We start from the raw sequence: 16751 nt of genomic DNA, 5'->3' as shown, positions 1-16751 counted from the left end.
ATGATGCAGTATAATAGCCACGGCTGGCTCCTGAAAGCCACTGTGGCTTCTGTGTTGCTGTCCCTTGGATCACTCTCTCTGCAGAAGCCTATTGCATGTCATGGGAGACCCAAGCAGTCCCCTAGAGAGACCTCACGAATGCGAAAGCACTCAGAGTGGCCAGGCGTGTGAGTAGGCTCTCTTGGATAAAATCATCCAACCCTAACCAAATCTTCAGATGACGAGAGGCCCAACCAACATTTTAACGACACCCTCATTTCAGACCTAATGATTCTGAGCCAGGTTGTCAATCAAGAGGCAGTAACTCTTCTGATCTTATCTGTCTGGCTCCTGACTGTGCTCCTAGGATATCTTCCTTGCAGAGGTCCTAAGGCAACTGGCAGCACATCAATTAAGCTGCTCCTAACTGCCTGACCCACGGGAATTGTGAGAGATAATATTTATTGTCTTTTGAAGCTGCTTGGTTTTAAGGGTACTTTGTTACACAGCAATAGGTAGCTAATACATCGAACCTGAGTTACCAAATGGCCCAATGCTGAAACTGTCAGGAGAGGAACTGGTGAGCGTATTAGACACATCACACCCCTTAGTCCTCACCACCTGCCAAACTCCTCCTCACAGAAAGTGGCTGAGCTGTCTGGAGTAAAGGCCAATAATAATTGAATCTGAAGTTGGAGGGCTGCAAACTTTTGGTAAACGGCCCCCCCCCCCCCCCCCCCCCCCCCCGCTAGTGGTCAGATTCCAAAATTTACAACAAAATGAATTTGCATCAGGCGTCTCCAACCCAGAGTGGAGTCCCTGAGATAGCAAGGGGCCCTGGAGGGAGGAAGGGTGGTGGCAGTGTTAGGTAGTAGCTAACAATAAGTAGTGAAATACAGGCAAGGTCACAAGTGTTCTTGAAATGACATCGGGGTCTGCTTCAAATGACTTCCCAAGTAGATGAGAAAGCAAAGGGTAGGAGTTAATTTGTAGAAAATAAACAGAAGTAAAAAGAGCTAATTGGGAAAAACCATCAAGAGAATTAGATGGATGGGACTAACTCTTGACTGGGTCCACGGAGGTTGATGTGAAGTTAGGAATTGTGACTATAAGTGTCTCCAATTGTCTGGGAAGGAGGATTCCTTTAGTAGCACAGGAGCACTAAGGTAACTTCTGACCAGCTTCTGACCCCAGTGCCTGCATTAACAGGGGATTGACTTGTAGATGAAGCCCCCCTAAGTAGGATGGCCACCATGACAGTTCCGCAGAGGACCAACTAAGGTCAAAGACTCCGCCACCCACCGTGAAGGAGGAGTGGGATACCTGATTGGCATAGAGTACAGAGGGTTGTCCCCGGTTCTGGTAAACATCAAACAGGAATAAAATTTGGGGACGGCATTGTCTCCTTTGTCATTCTCTGCCTAGAGATGACCCACCCTCTCCCTTGAGAGAGCTCTCTGCTTGAGCCTCACTTGGCTTTTTCTTTACTTTCACCTGTAATAAAGTTCTCTTGCATGGATTTTGGTGGCTGACTTTTAAATTTTCTTTCCTCCAAACCTAAGAACTGAGGTCTGGAGTCTTAGCTCCCTGCTTTCCTGTGACAGCAGGAGCAGCCCAGTGCACTGGTACTCTCCTCCGCAGGCAGCATGAGAACCTGGAAGTTTCTCCCGCTGCTTTCAGCCAGAACATCTGGCCTTGAAGCCTCCCCATCTCTTGGGAAGAGTCTAGCCTTATAAGACACACACACACACACACACACACGCACACGCACACGCACACGCACACACACGCGCACGCGCACTGAAACCCTCCCCTTGTCCAAATAGGTCTGATCCCTCCCACCTAGTTCTGCTCCGGCTCCATGAACAAAGGAACACGTTGGCACAGGGTGGAAAGCTGAGCCCTGTGAAAACCTGCCTAACCCCTGGTCCTGATAAAAGTGGGTGATGTGTGCAGAAAGCACACCCAGCTATAAAACATGTGTCTGGCATAAGGAAATTAGCACAAAAATATATTTTGGCAACGATCACTCCCTATAACAGTGAAGCCATTCAGCTCTTGGAACACAGGCCTCCTCATAAACACGGGTTCTCAGCGTGTGTGTTGTATGGGGAAACACAGGAAGAGGGGGAGAAGGCTAGAGAACTGGCTTCCATCCTTGTGTCCAGGATAGTTTCCCACTGGGCACAGTGGCCCACGCCTGTAATCCCAGTGGCTCAGGAGGTGAGGCAGGAGGATCGTGAGTTCAAAGCCAGCCTCAGCAACTTATCGAGGCCCTAAGCAACTCAGTGAGACCCTGTCTCTAAATAAAATAGAAAAATAGGGCTGGGAATGGGGCTCCAGTGGTCAAGTGCCCCGGATTTCAATCCCCAGTACCCTCCTCGCCCCCCAAAAAAATAGGATGGGCTTTCACCAAGGGCTGGTTCGCCTTGGTCAGCAGGGTAAGTGACAGGGAACAAGCTCTAACTACTGAGCAGAGGTACCGACCATGATACTGACCTCATCCTTTGAGGAATATGAAAAGAGAATTCCCCCATTGCACTGCCAAGTACTGACCTCTGCAATGGAGAAAGATTTCAAATCTCGGGAGGGAAGAGCCCAGAAAAGAAAGAATGGGACTCCTTTAAGTACTCTGTACCTTATCTGTAAAATCAGAACAATCATCTTTATATAATATACAATAAGTTGCTATATACTGATCACCAACCATGTACCAGGCAGTAAGTTAAACATCGTTTATTTAATTCCCACAGCCCTGAAAGCTGATAAGAACATTAAACAACTTGCCCTGGATTTCACAGCTAGTCAAAAATCAAGCTGGGATTAAGTCCTGGAATCTCTGACCCCAAAAAAAAAGAAAAGAAAAACTTATGCCATTCACCATTAGACCACACTGCCTCATGTCTCACAGGGGTCAAGGCAGTTAATGCAAATGAGATCACTCTGTTATCCATCAAGGGCTAATCAGATATCAGGGCTGGCTATTAACGTTATGACTGTAATAGTTCCGAGAATAAGGTCATAGCTTCCAACAAGTGACAGTCCCAAGAATATCAGTGTTAGATAGACTTGTTTATAATATGTAGATAAGAGGAGAAATTGCAAACGCAAATATTGACAGATGACTGGAAGCTAAATAAAAGGGACTAACGTTAAGCAAAGAGAGCACACGCACATCCACTCAATTAGGCCCTGTTTGCCCACCTGCTGAGGTCCCAGTCACTCCTGCTGGTCCCTGAGAGAGAGAGAGACTCGCAGGGGAAGGTGGGCAAACTGTACAGGGCAGAAGCCTCCCGATAAAGACAGAACCTCGATCAATATTTTGTCTGACTGTCATTTCTCATCAAGGAACAAGGGCTTACTTAAGCTCACAGCCATTATCCTTTAACAGAGACTCCAAATATTGACCCTGATCAATGAATTTGCATACTCTACGGATTTAGGCTAAGATGAACAGCTGCCACAGGTTTCCAGCATCGTTTTAGTGACCCAGTGTGTGGAGGGGGTGAGGGCTGAGCAACCAGGAATGGAGCCAGAAGGTTGGGTCTACCCCATGCAGCTTTTGACTCTGGGAAAATACAACCTCTGAGTTGGTAAGTTGGGAGCCTCCCAAAAGCAGCTGGACTTTGCTCCTTGGATTTACCCAGAGCCTAAACTCTTCCAGAGAGAGAGAGGAGGAGACAGAGGTTGCCTTCTCGAAACAATTCTGTCCCATTCTATAACCCTAATGCAATCAGGAGCACCCAGCCCCCAGCTCCAGGCTCTGGGAAAATCATGTTCCAATGAATGGGGTCCAGCCTCGGAAACAGCATTTTTATTTTTATTTTATTTTATTTTTATTTTTCTGGTACCGGAATTGAATTCAGGGGCACTTGACCACTGAGCCGCATCCCCAGCCCTTTTACAGATTTTATTTAGAGATAGGGTCTCACTGAGTTGCTTAGGGCCTAGCTTTTGCTAAGGCTGGCTTTGAACTCTCAATCCTTTTGCCTCAGCCTCCTGAGCCACTGGGATTACAGGTGTGCACCATCACGCCCAACAGAGAGAGCATTTTTAAAGAATTCCAATTTCTTTGTATTTCTCAAGGGGAGCAAGTTAACAATCCTCAAGTACTCTCTGCTCTTCTCCCCAGCAGCAAGACTTGGACATTACCTCCCCAACTCCCTGTACCCCTGACCTCAGATCTTTCTTCCTCTCCCCCTCCTCTGCCCTCCGCTGGAGACCTTTATACCTTACACCAGCTTGGCCTTTCCATGTAAGTCTTTCTCCCTTTCTTCTCCATCCATCTTTCTGTCTTTTCTTCAGATTGCATATGTCCTGAGAACTGGGATGGCAACCCCCGGATGCACCTTGGGTGATTTTGGATAGTTGGGAAGGGTATCAAATGCAAAGGAGGCAAAGTGATATTTAGTAAGAAGGATGACAAATTCTCCTCTCCTCCAGCAGAGTTTGATGAAAGTCCATCTGTGGGTGGATTGATGAGCAGGTGGACATGCAGACCATCAACTCTGCAGGTTCGCAGAGCTGACCACGTTCTCCCTCAAACTCCCAGCAGCATCAGGAATGGTCTCTGTATCATCCAGAGTTTATCCCATCGCCACAGGAAGGCCTCAACGAATCGGAGCACCAGAGACTAGGAACCAATACAGGAACCTTCCCTCCTGAGCCTCAAATCACAGAGGGCTCGTGAGGTTCAGTCTAGAGCCAAAGCTAAACCTGCAGATTTCAAATACACAGGACCTGCCCCACAGGGGTGGTCCAAGCAGCAAGTGAGGGCAGAAAGGAGGGTGCCATCGCATATCGCACAACAGCCACCAGGGCACCTCTGCTTGGGCCAGGGGAGGACAGACTCCATTCCACAGCACAGCTGACCAACAAATCATCAGGTCTCCAGATCCGGTGTGCCCCGCCACCCTGGAAGTGTACCTTTGGATTCCTTTGCCCATTTGCTTATTCTGTTTCCTTCTTCCCCCAAGAGTGCTGTGCTGAGCCAAAGCCACTTGTTGGGGAATGGGCTCCACTGAAGGAGCCCCCTCTTAGATCCAAAAGGGAGGCCATATTTTAATAAGTGCACTAACACCCCCCACTCACGAAAACAATCCAACCCCCTCTCCCCAGCTCTGTCAGCACCCTCTTTCTGACCATAGCCAAGGGCTGATTTTCCAAGAAAAATGTGCCTGCCCAGAAGTCACAGAGAGCCGGGCAACGTGGAGCACACCTGTCATCCCAGCGGCTCAGGAGGCTGAGGCAAGAGGATCGTGAGTTCAAAGCCAGCCTCAGCCAAAGCAGGATGCTGAGCAGCTCAGTGAGACCCTGTCTCTAAATAAAATACAAAATAGGGCTGGGGATGGGGCTCAGTGGTCGAGTGCCCCTGAGTTCAATCCCTGGTACCCCCCCCCAAAAAAAAAGAAGTCACAGATAAGAAGATCTACTTCCCAGCGGCCCTGGAGGCTGCAGCAGTCTGACTCTCTGAGGCAGCAATGGCCCCTGCTGGGCTTGGGGGGGTGGGTGCTGGCATGATCCAGCTCTTCTGGAAACTCCTCAGGGGGCTCTTCCTTGGTTGGGCATCCACCCAAGCGCACCAGCTGCCTTGGCAGAACTGCTGCTCAAACAGCTGAAAGGGCTGCCCGGAAGGGGGGACCGCGCACCTATAATGTGATTGTCGTGAGCAGCAGGTGGGGAGTTATTCAAAGCAGAACAGCGGGAACACCTGAGCAGGACCGCCTGGGGCGAGCAAGGCCTGTAAATAAAACAGTAGGACACTTCTCTTGAGGCGAAGGTGAGAAGAATCTAGTGAAGTATTTGATGTGGGAATGAAAAGCAAGGATTTACCTGGCTCAGGGTACCCAGGGCGGGTCAAGGTGACCTTTCCCATTCCCTCACAGAGGAGACCGTGTGAGCAACCGCTGTGGGCTGGGCCCCCCTGTGATGCCGTATAAACAACCCAAGGAGCAGCTGGGCATGGAGAAAAGGCCAGGGAGTACCGTCTCCCAGCTGGTAAAACCCAGCCAACTCCTGGGCTCCTGCACTCACTGGCCTCAGTTTTCCCATCTTAGAAACAGAACCTTTCTCCTAGGTCGAGGGAATTCATGTCAAGAAAGGTGTCACCCGAGTGCCGAGCACAGTTGTCAGCATCCAAAGTTAGATGTGATTGATTTTAGGAAGCTATTTTTTGAATCATGTCAAGGAAGACCCGGGTAGCGCCTCCCCAGGAGAAATTCACAGAGGGAGGGACATAAGGTGGGACAGGGAGCCCCCGAGGACCAGGAGACAAGCAGGATTCACCATGCCTGTCCCAGAAGGTGGAGATGAAGAAGATCTTGAATTTTCCCATTCATTTTAAGGAAAAGGCTAAGAAACGTGCCGGTGGATAAAAATGTATCAGAAGTAGAGATCCTTTTTAGAAGAAAGAAAAACAATAGTTAGTAACGATCGATTGTTAATTCTCATGTCATGGAATCCAACACACACCGTTATTTAAGGCACCGCCAAAGAAATTAAAAAGGCCCTAACTAAACAGTAACAATGGTGCCTTCTTCACAGGGATTATAAGATGCACCCCGATTGATTTCAGATGTTAACAGGTAAGGGAAAAAATGTGCAAATTTTTACTACCCACATCAGATAGAGCACTAATCTCTAGGTACATAAAGAACTCAAAAACCTTAACACCGACCCAACAAATAACCCAATCAATAAATGGGCCAAGGACCTGAACAGACACTTCTCAGAAGAGGACATACAATCAATCAACAAGCATATGAAAAAATGTTCAATTAGAACATCTAGCAATTAGAGAAATACAAATCAAAACCACTCTAAGATTTTATCTCACTCCAGTCAGAATGGCAGCTCTTAAGAACACAAACAACAATAAGTGTTGGTGAGGATGTGGGCGGAAAGGCACACTCATACATTGCTGGTGAGATTGCAAATTGGTGCAGCCAATATGGAAAGCAGTATGGAGAGTCCTTAGAAAACTGGGAATGGAACCACCATTTGACCCAGCTCTCCCTCTCCTCAGTGTATACCCAAAAGACTTGAAAACAGCATACTACAGGGTCACAGCCACATCAGTGTTTGTAGCAGCACAATTCACAATAGCTAAACTGTGGGACCAACCTAGACGCCCTTCAGTGGATGAAAGGATAAAAAAAAATGTGGCATCTATACACAATGGAACATTTCTCAGCATTAAAAGAGAACAAAATCATGGCATCTGCAGGTAAATGGAAATGGATGGCGCTGAGAATATCACGCTAAGGGAAGTGAGCCAATCCCTGAAAACCAAAGGCTAAATGTTCTCTCTGGAATGTTGATTCATGATGGGGTTGTAGGGCACGGGAGGATTGGACAGACTCTAGATAGGGCAAAGAGGTGGGAGGGGGAGGGAGGGGGCATGGGGGTAGGAAAGACGGTGGAATGAGATGGACATCCTTACCCCAAGTACATGCATGAAGACACGAATGGCGTGACTCTACTTTGTGTACGACCAGAGACATGAAAAATTGTGCTCTATAGGTGTACTATGAATGGAAATGCATTCTGCTGTCATGTATACCAACTTAGAATAAATAAATAATTTTTTTAAAAAAAAGAAAGATCAGAGACACTGATTTGAGGAGGATGTTCTGACGGAGGCTGAGGTTCTGGTCCTCCAAGGGAATCCATGAGATGGGGCAGAGCCACCCTCTGCCTGTCCCTGGGCTAGGATTCCTCCTGCTTCTCTCCACTCACAACCCTTCCTCTAGGCATGCTGTCCCCACGAAGCCCTCCCCGCAGCAGGCTGGGGCTCCTAAATGGTTCATAAAGACCAACTAATTGCATTAATGTGTCTCTCAGTTTTTTTTCTGGGATGAGCTCCTAAGACTTAATTAGACAATTATCATTAAACCCATGGAAGCTCTCCCTGAGAGCAGTCAGCGGGGGAATGCTGTTTTCCTTGGTGGCTGTCACCTGAAGTGGCTTTGGGAAATTGCAAAGAAACAGGCAGAGAGGTGCTGGGCGGAGAAGAAACTCATCCGGCCTCGATGCCACCACCTGGCCAGTGTTCCCAGGAGAGGAACGTGCAGAGGCCCTGGGTGGTTGGTGGTGCTGGCCTGGCCCCTGCCAGCCCGCGGAGCTGAGGGACCCCTCAGGGTGCTGGAGAACGGATGGGTATCTTGAAGGTGGCCATGACAAGGGTTCTGACGGCCAGAAGTCAACAAACGCTACAAACCTGGGCTTTAGGGGGAAGGTTACCAAACCCAGGTTCGGAAGCTCGGCCCACAGAAAAGCCAATGTCTGAGAGATGAGTATCGGGATCAAAGAAAGACGTGGTCCAGTGGCCAAAGAATGGAGAAGCCGGAGCCGGGCGCAGTGACGCACACCTGTCATCCCAGCGGTTCCAGAGGCTGAGGCAGGAAGATCGAGAGTTCAAAACCAGCCTCATCAAAAGTGAGGCCCTAAGCAACTCAGTGAGATGTTGTCTCTAAATAAAATACAAAATAGGGCTGGGGAGGTGGGTGGGTGGTCAAGTGCCTCTGAGTTCAGTCTCCAGTACCCCATAAATAAATAAATAAATAAATGAATAAATGGAGAAGAGGGAGCTTTATTCATAAATCAGCTTCTTAACCCCAGGAAATGGAGGGGGTTCCAGATATAGGGTAGGAGAAATGACAAAGAGGGATGGGCTAATAAAGGGGAGGCCTTTCTAGAAATAGGCAGAGAACTTTCTGGAACTCGGGTGCCACTTCTTTTCACTTTTTTTCATGGTCTAGTGTTTCGGGTCGTGGTGGGCAGGTATCTTTATGAAAAAAAAGGGCTGGGGATGTAGTTCAGGGTTAAGTGACCCTGGGTTCAATCCCCAGTACGAAAGAAGAAAGAAAGAAAGAAAGAAAGAAAGAAAGAAAGAAAGAAAGAAGAAGGAAGGAAGGAAGGAAGGAAGGAAGGAAGGAAGGAAGGAAGGAAGGAAGGAAGGAAGGAAGGAAGGAAAGAAAGAAGGAAAGAAAGAAAGAAAGAAAGAAACTTGAACACACAGGGATCAGAGATCTGTGTGGCAGCTTCCATCCATCACACAGTGACATAGATGAATGGACTTGGAAGTGAGTTCTTCCCCAGTTGAGCCTCCAGGAAAAGTTCAAGCCAACTAATGCCTCCATGGCAGCCGTCAGGGACACTGAACAGAAGACCCAGGGAGGGGCCGGGCACAGTGGTAGACACCTGTGCTCCCAGGTACGTGGGAAGTTGAACTGAGACAGGAAGATGACACGTTGGAGGCCAGCCTCAGCAACTTAGCAAGACACTGCCTCAAAATAAAACTAAAAAGGACTAGGGGTACAGCTCGGTGGTAGAGCGCCCCTCAGTACAGTCCCCAGTGTTAAAAAAAAAAAAAAAAGTGTGGTGGTTTGTTTTGCAGCAATAGACAGCTAACACGATGGACCTGAGCTGATCCCAGGGAAGAGTGGGGAAGAGGGGAAAGAAGGAGTAAGCAGAGATTCACCAACACACCCTCCTTGTCACGGCTTCACTTGTGGCAGTTGTGTCTCTGCTCCCAGACAGAGCATTTCAGGGATTAAATGCTAGGGATTAAATGTGGCATTCGTTTACTGAGCAGCTACTATCTACCAGGACCCATGTTAAGGACTAAAGATTCCAAGGTGACTATGTATAACCATGGCCCTTTTCTTATGGAGCTTACAGAGTAGTGGGAAAGAAAGCACTCAGATAAGCAAGTTCCTCCTTGGTTAGCACATATTGACAGAAGGCCGCCAGCCAGCGTGGCAGGCCCCAAACACTGTAACCAGAGAAGGATAAAGACCTGCTCCACTTGAGGTGTCAATCAAACCGAGGAGGGGCTTAGCGGCTGAAGCCAGCTCATACCAGTTCACAAGAGCCAGTCCTCACACTCTCAGGAATCCTGTGATCTGGTTGTTAAATACAGCCATTAGTAAAGTTTGACTTTCCCAGTAAACAACTAACGTTGAATATAAAGGTAAACTGGGCATGGCGGCACATCCCTATAATCCCAGGGACTCAGGAGGCTGAGGCAGGAGGATTGTAAGTTCAAAGCCAGCCTCAGAAATTTAGCAAAGCCCTAAGCAATTTCTCGAGACCCTGTCACTAAATAAAAAATAAAAAGGGTTGGGAATGTGGCTCAGGGGTCAAGTACCCCTGGGTTCAATCCCTGGTACCAAAAAAAAAGTCATAAATACATAAAGTCCATCCGTTCCTATTTGTTTACATTTTGCTGTTCTTTGAAGTTCTTTAAGTCATACTGCACCCGTACAGTGGCATATCATATACTGGGATGCAACCATATTTATCTTCCTAATTTGCCTGTAGAGTGATTTCCCAGTAGTAACTTGAAACCAGCCAGAGGGTGTGCATTTACACCACAGAAATTGGCAAGACACCACAACTCTGAACTTGTCTTATTGCTGCATGGGTTGTCTAAACCTTGTTAAGAAAGTGGTGGAGAGAATGTTAATAATGCAGATGAAACAGAAAAATGCATCATGGCTATAGCCCTCACATTGTGAATAGAACAAAAAAGCAGAGGGAATATCTTTCCAGTCTTCAAACAACGTTACCTAAGTCAGCCAAGAAGCCACTAACGCCATTGGCAATGGAGTGAGGTGGTGACATACGTTCGTCTTATTTCCCTTCTTCTTTCTCATTAATATAGATGAAAATATCAACCAGTGCTCATGAATGTGGCACGACTGGCTCATTAGATGAGAGATGTTTCTGCTGAGTCAGAAATTAATCAAGTGTGAACTGCTAGTCTAATTTCATCAAATCATGGATGAATACAGCCATCAATTGGTTTGTACAAGAACTTGTCAAAACAGGTTGACAGTGTGCTTATAAGAGTCACTTGACTATGCACAAATTATAACAGTACGTTTTATTATTATTTAAATAACACACATGAGTTTGCTACCCATCCTTGATACAGGTACACTACCACACACGTAATTGTACGTGGGCACGTTTTTCTGTATGAAGAGTTGGTTGTTGAACAATTATCAGTGCCCACCCATGGTGGAGACAGCCATTTAAGACTGGGAACTGGCAACATAGCCAGGCACTGTGGCACGCACCTGTCATCTCAGCAGCTCAGGAGGCAGAAGGATCGAGAGTTCAAAGCCAGCCTCAGCAACTTAGTGAGGCCCTAAGCAACTCAGTGAGACCCTGTGTCAAAATAAAACATAAAAAGTTTTGGAAATGTGGCTCAGTGGTTAAGTGCCCCTGTGTTCAATCCCCAGCACCAAAAAAAAAAAATTCATAATCATAATCATAATAGTACTGTAAAGGAAAAATTTCTAAGCTGATTCTAAACTGCAAAGCCTGAGTTAAAGTGTAAAAGACCGGGCATTGTAAAGTTTCTAAACTGCAAGGCCTGGGTTAAAAAGTAAAAGACCAGGTATTGTTAAAATTCCTCTGCTACCCCCAGAACCTGTAATCCCTGTAGCTGTTAGGACAATACCTGAACTGCCCAGTAAATATTCTCACTGACTCCCTGGTTGTCTAATAACGTAGTTATTTAGGCCCTAAAACCAATCAGTTTGAATGTGTACCCCGCTTAGAAGTGACCAATCATCCCTGCCCAGCCTGTTCCCGCCAATGAACGTACTAATCCTGGCTCAGAGTTGTTGTTCAATTTTCCCGTGCCTCATGATGATTTGTTCTGATGTATGCAAAGCCCCCTGCCCTCCCCCGCCCTCCCCAAAAAGTGTACTTAAGCTCTGCTTGACTTCTGCTCTGGGCTCTGCGCTGCTTTATCTTCCTGAGTGAGCCTGGAGCCTCAGCATGCTGGTTCAATAAAACCCCTTCTGCCAATTGCATGAAGACAGTCTCTTGTGGTCTCTTTCTCCGACGCTTCGCCGGATCCTTACAGTACAATTGAAACAATATACAGTAATAAAAGTTATATTAGTTTTCCCTCTCTCTCTCTCTCTCTCTCTCTCTCTCTCTCTCTCTCTCTCTCTCTCTCTCCCTCCCTCCCTCCCTCTCCCTCCCTCCCTCCCTCCCTCCCTCTCATAATATCTGTTTCCATTTAATATTTTCAGACCACAATTGACCCTGGGTCACTAAAATCTTGGAAAGAAACCACATATATGGAGAAATTACTATTACTCTGAGAGACACAGAAAAAAATAAGATGGACAAGAAGAAACGGGCAGCAGAGCCCCTCGGATGACATCCATCCCAGACGGGGTCTGAAGCAGGTCTATTTTTGGCTTATTGTTTTCGCAGGCCCTAACCTGATTTCTGGTCCAGAGAAGGTGTGGGGACATATTTGTTGCTGAACACCTGGAGGAATGCCACAGAGGTTGGCCAGCCCCAGGTACCCACCTCCCTCCCCGTGCCAAAGACGCCTGCGGACCACCAGGGTAAGGGACCCCCCCCATGTTCCCCACGTGGGCCTTCTCTGGGCTGTCCCCACCTTCCGGCTGCCCCTGGGAGAAGACTCAGCAGCCCCCCTCCCTGACCAGCCCACCTCCTCAGAACCCTGCTGCTGGAGGTGGGGGGACGCCTGGTCGTCCACCCTGGACCCCTGCCTTCCTGAAGTCCCACGCCACTGCAGGTCAGAATCCATCCAGTCTAGCTGCCAAGACGCCCAGAAGGGTGAGGACTGTCCATTGAACAATAGCCATAAACTCCAATAAAAAATAAAATAAAAAGACAAGGGAACCATAAAGGCTAACTACTTCCTTGGAGGCCGCCCCTGCCCCACCCAGCCTCGCCCCAAAGGCCAGAAAAGCTGTGGCAGGATGAGAGGAAGAGCCAGGTCCCATTCATATTCTGAGGATTTCTCTCCGTTGTTAACCCCCGTGCCCACCCCCAGGGGGGCCTGGCCTGGTGGGGGGTGGGGGGGGAGCCTGGCAAACCCTCAGTTGAAGGAAAAGGCAGGTGAAGTGACTTTTTTTAAATATACACTGGGAATTGAACCCAGGAGTGCTCGACCATGGAGCCACATCCCCAGACCGTTTTCATATTCTATTTAGAGACAGGGCCTCCCTTGAGTCGCTGAGGCTGGCTTTGAACTCGCAATCCTCCTGCCCCAGCCTCTGGAGCAGCTGGGGTTACAGGCGTGTGCGTCACCTGCCTAGCTTTTATGATTCTTAAAACACCCACCGCTTCAAATATGACGAATAAAGCAAAGGTGAATTAAGGGCACAGATGGAATTTGGCCTGTTCTTCAGCTGATCTTAAGATAAGGAGAGGATTCTGGGCTCCCCAGGTGGGCGCCCTGCCATCAAGGAGTCTTTAGGAGAGGAAGAGGGAAGATTCAGGAGAACTGGAGGGAGAGGGAGGGAAGGTTCTAGAAGAGTCACAGAGAGGCAATGGTGCGGCCTTTGAAGGTGGGAGAAGGTACCAGGAGGAGAACGGAGACCACTAGAAGCTGGGGAAGGCAGAAAGCAGCCTGGAGCTCCGTGTGACCCAAGTCAGACCTCAGACGTGACCCCTCTCCCTTCCCCACCCAGGCTTCTGAGCCCCAGAGCCTCTGCCCCAGCCGCCCACTGCAGTCCTGGCACCAACAGGAGGCTCCCCCGGTCCCCACTGCTGGCTGGTGCTGTGGTCAAAGGAACTGTGGTGGCACCAGAGCAAGCGCACGGAGGGGTGCACTGTTCATGCTTGTGAGGTACATTTCTGACCCCATCGGTCTTCAGTCCCTAACTGGCCCCTGCGCCCAGGCCCTGGTGTGATCACAAAGCAGATCAGAGCCCCAGGCACCTGTGGCCACGCTGGATTTGGTCCATTAACAAGGGGGAGGAAAACTGTAAATCGTTCATTGATGGCAGCTCTGGCCAAAGTAGGGCTCTGTTCCTCCCTCCCTGGGCCTCAGGGCACACCGGGCTTCCGTCTGCTCTCAGGCCCCCGGGTGCTGGGAAAAGGCTGCCCATTTGAGGCTGAAGGGAGGACAGAGAAATCTCCACCTGGGCCAGTTTCTTCTCAGGGATTACAAGGAGAAAAAAAAAATCTGCATGATGGACATTTATTTCAGTGGGGAGCAAGACCTTCTGTCTTTGGGCAGGCAGAAAGTCAACTGCAGCCCGGGGACCCCTGTGCACACATGTGCACACAGGCCTGTGAGTACTCGCAATCAGATACGCATGCACACACGCATGCATGCTATGGAGATCTGCAACCCGGGTGCACACAGCACTATCCTGCTTTGCCATTTGGTCTGACATGCCACAGGAAGGTTGGTTGAATGAAACATACTGATTCAGAAACTACCCCAGCTCTGGGGAAACAATTTTCAGATTAGTTTGTCTGCCTGGTCTTGGTTTGTACTCAATTTAAAAATAAATAATAAAATAAAATGTTTCTTTTTTTTTTAGGAAACACTGCCCTTTTCACCAGGAAAATCAAATTCCAGGAGGTGTTTCACCAAAAAGAAGTAATGACATAGCTGAGCCTGGTAGCACACACTTGTAATTTCTGAGACTGTGGAGGCTGGGGGCAGGAGGTACACAAGTTTGAGGCCAGCCTCAGCAACTTAGCAAGGCTCTGTTTGAAAATTTTTAAAAAATTAAAAGAACTGGGGATAGAGTTCAGTGATAAAGCTCCCCTAGGTTCAATCCCCAATATGAAAAAAAGAGAAGAAGGAGAAGAAGAGGAAAGAAGGAAGAGGAGAAGGATAAGAAAGAAGAAGAGAAGATATAATGACAGTTGTGGTCAGTTTATTGAGCATCTACTCTGGAGTAAAAGCTTTGAGGAGAGAATAACCAGACAGTCCAGGGCAATTGAGTTCTTCCCTAAAATGTGTAAATGGAGCCGGGCGCACACGCCTGTAATCCCAGCAGCTCAGGAGGCTGAGGCAGGAGGATCGCAAGTCTAAAGCCAGCCTCAGCAACTGAGTGAGGCCCTCAGCAACTCAGTGAGACCCTGTTTCTAAATAAAATACAAAATAGGGCTGGGGATGTGGCTCATGGGTCAAGTTCAACCCCTGGTACAAAAAAAAAAAAAAGTGTAAATGCTACTGGGGAAGCCTACCTCCGAGCTTGTTAGCTATTAAAAGTTTGGGGTGTGCCCTACAGACTCCCCTCAACACCCGGGCCAGCTTCGGAGACCAGGTGCACCACTAGGGCCAGGATGCTCTCACCATGACTCTGCAGACACCCTAAAGGATAAAGCAAAGGAAATCCACTCCCATTTCCCACCTTCCTGCTTTCTTACCAGCTGCAGCAACCCATCCTGTCACAAGACAGAGGTGACATTTTTTACAGGGTGTGGCATTGACCTGACAGAGGTAAGGTATGGCTGAGGATGTCAGGCCGACAGCTCCCACCCAGGTTGAAGGGCACCCCCCCAGGGAGAAAAACCCTTTCCAAATGCATCTAAAGCCCAGTATCAGCCACAAACCCTGGCCCTCTGCTACCCACCTTCCACATGTTCTCCAAAGGGAAAAAATATCATTCTTGAGTATCTCAAATTTTAAAAAGCATTTAAAAAAAAACAAACAGCAACTAACAAGGGAAACAAGATGACTTGCTGATAGTTCAAACTTCTCCAAAGTGCAAAGCCCTCTGGGACACGATGGTGTCCCCCCTTCCTCCCAGGGCTGTTTCGAGAATACCTGAGACCCAGAAGGAGGGACAGAGGCCCAGACCTCGAAACTTCATCGGGTCACGTGGTCAGCACAGCTCCCAGCTCCCACCGATGCCCGACGCCCGGATGAGCCCCAAGTGTTGGTGCGTTCTTTCCTTATTCAGCAGATCTTTCCTGGGCACCTGCTGTCGCAGGGAACAGAACCAGGACAGGAGAGTGCCTGCCATCGTGAAATCAGAAGCACATATAGCGAAAAAGAAACACAGCATCAGACCCCAGAAAACCATACACACCCCAAAGTCCAGCACCTTGCTCTGCGGAGCCCGAGAGCTGCCTGGGAATCCAGGACTCTGTCCTTCTGCCCCAAGCACAGGGCGGGAGACCTCCCTCTGTAAATCCCCCTAATCTAAGACATCTCCCCAAAGAAAAGCAATTGTCTTAAAACTCCCAAGGAATGCCATCAAATAACCAGGAATGATTAATCCCTGGGCGAGGGGAGGGGAGGGGAGGGGAGGGGAGGGGAGAGGAGGGGAGGGGAGGGGAGGGGAGGGGAGGGGAGACGAGACTTTTTTAAAAGTCCTTATCACACCCAGACAGTTTTCATGAATTCCTCTGTGGGAGACTTCATCTGCCTAACAAGACACTCTGTTCTTTCTCAGTGAGGCTCTGCAGCCTGCCTGTAATTTGTTGCTAACACCCTCCCCCTCACACACACAAGTACACGTCCCTCTCCCCCATAAAGAGGGGATTTAGCTTTGACCATCTGGCTCTTCTTGAATCTTCAGATTTTGTGTGGTTCCAAAGCTCTTATGTATGTCATTGTGTGTGTGTGTGTGTGTGTGTGTGTGTGTGTGTGTGTGTGTGTGCACGTGCCAGGGATTGGACCCAGGGGTGCTTAACCACTGAGCCCCATCCCCAGTCCTTTTTTATATTTTATTTAGAGACAGGGTCTCACTGAGTTGCTCAGGGCCTCACTAAGTTGCTGAGGCTGGCCTCGAACTTGTGATCCTCCTGCCTCAGCCTCCAGAGTCACTGGGATCACAGGCGTGCACCACCGTGCCCCATCAGGCTCAGGATCTACGTTTGACCCCCTCCTTCTTTGCTGTCCCCCTGCCTGCATTCTACCTTTTTTTGTGTCCCAGGCTCACTTCCTCCCACCAGAGCCTCCAGCAGCCCCTCCCCAGTCCTGAGCCTTGAGCAGGTGACCAGTACCTTAACCATCTTGTTCT

General features: G+C 48.6%; 1 long non-coding RNA gene across 16 annotated transcripts in view; it reads right to left on the bottom strand.

Annotated features, from left to right (window-relative positions):
- LOC110598797 (uncharacterized) overlaps positions 1-16193 on the bottom strand; it is an 81089-nt gene extending 64896 nt beyond the window's left edge. For 8 of the 16 annotated variants that reach the window (XR_013434486.1, XR_013434483.1, XR_002484689.3 and 5 more), the window contains exons 1-4: positions 15831-16018; positions 15551-15742; positions 11702-11853; positions 11064-11154 (exon numbers count right to left, since the gene is read on the bottom strand). This is a non-coding gene — a long non-coding RNA (uncharacterized LOC110598797). Of the gene's footprint in view, positions 1-11063; positions 11155-11701; positions 11854-12463; positions 12624-15550; positions 15743-15815; positions 16019-16111 lie in introns of those variants that run through there. The other 8 variants (XR_013434494.1, XR_013434487.1, XR_013434490.1 and 5 more) reach the window with 8 other exon arrangements.
- Positions 16194-16751: the final 558 nt, after the last annotated feature.

The sequence above is a fragment of the Ictidomys tridecemlineatus genome, chromosome 2, assembly GCF_052094955.1.
Source record: "Ictidomys tridecemlineatus isolate mIctTri1 chromosome 2, mIctTri1.hap1, whole genome shotgun sequence".
NCBI lineage: Eukaryota > Metazoa > Chordata > Mammalia > Rodentia > Sciuridae > Ictidomys > Ictidomys tridecemlineatus.
Note: the sequence above shows the minus strand (reverse complement) of the source record. Positions and strands in the feature narration are given on the sequence as shown.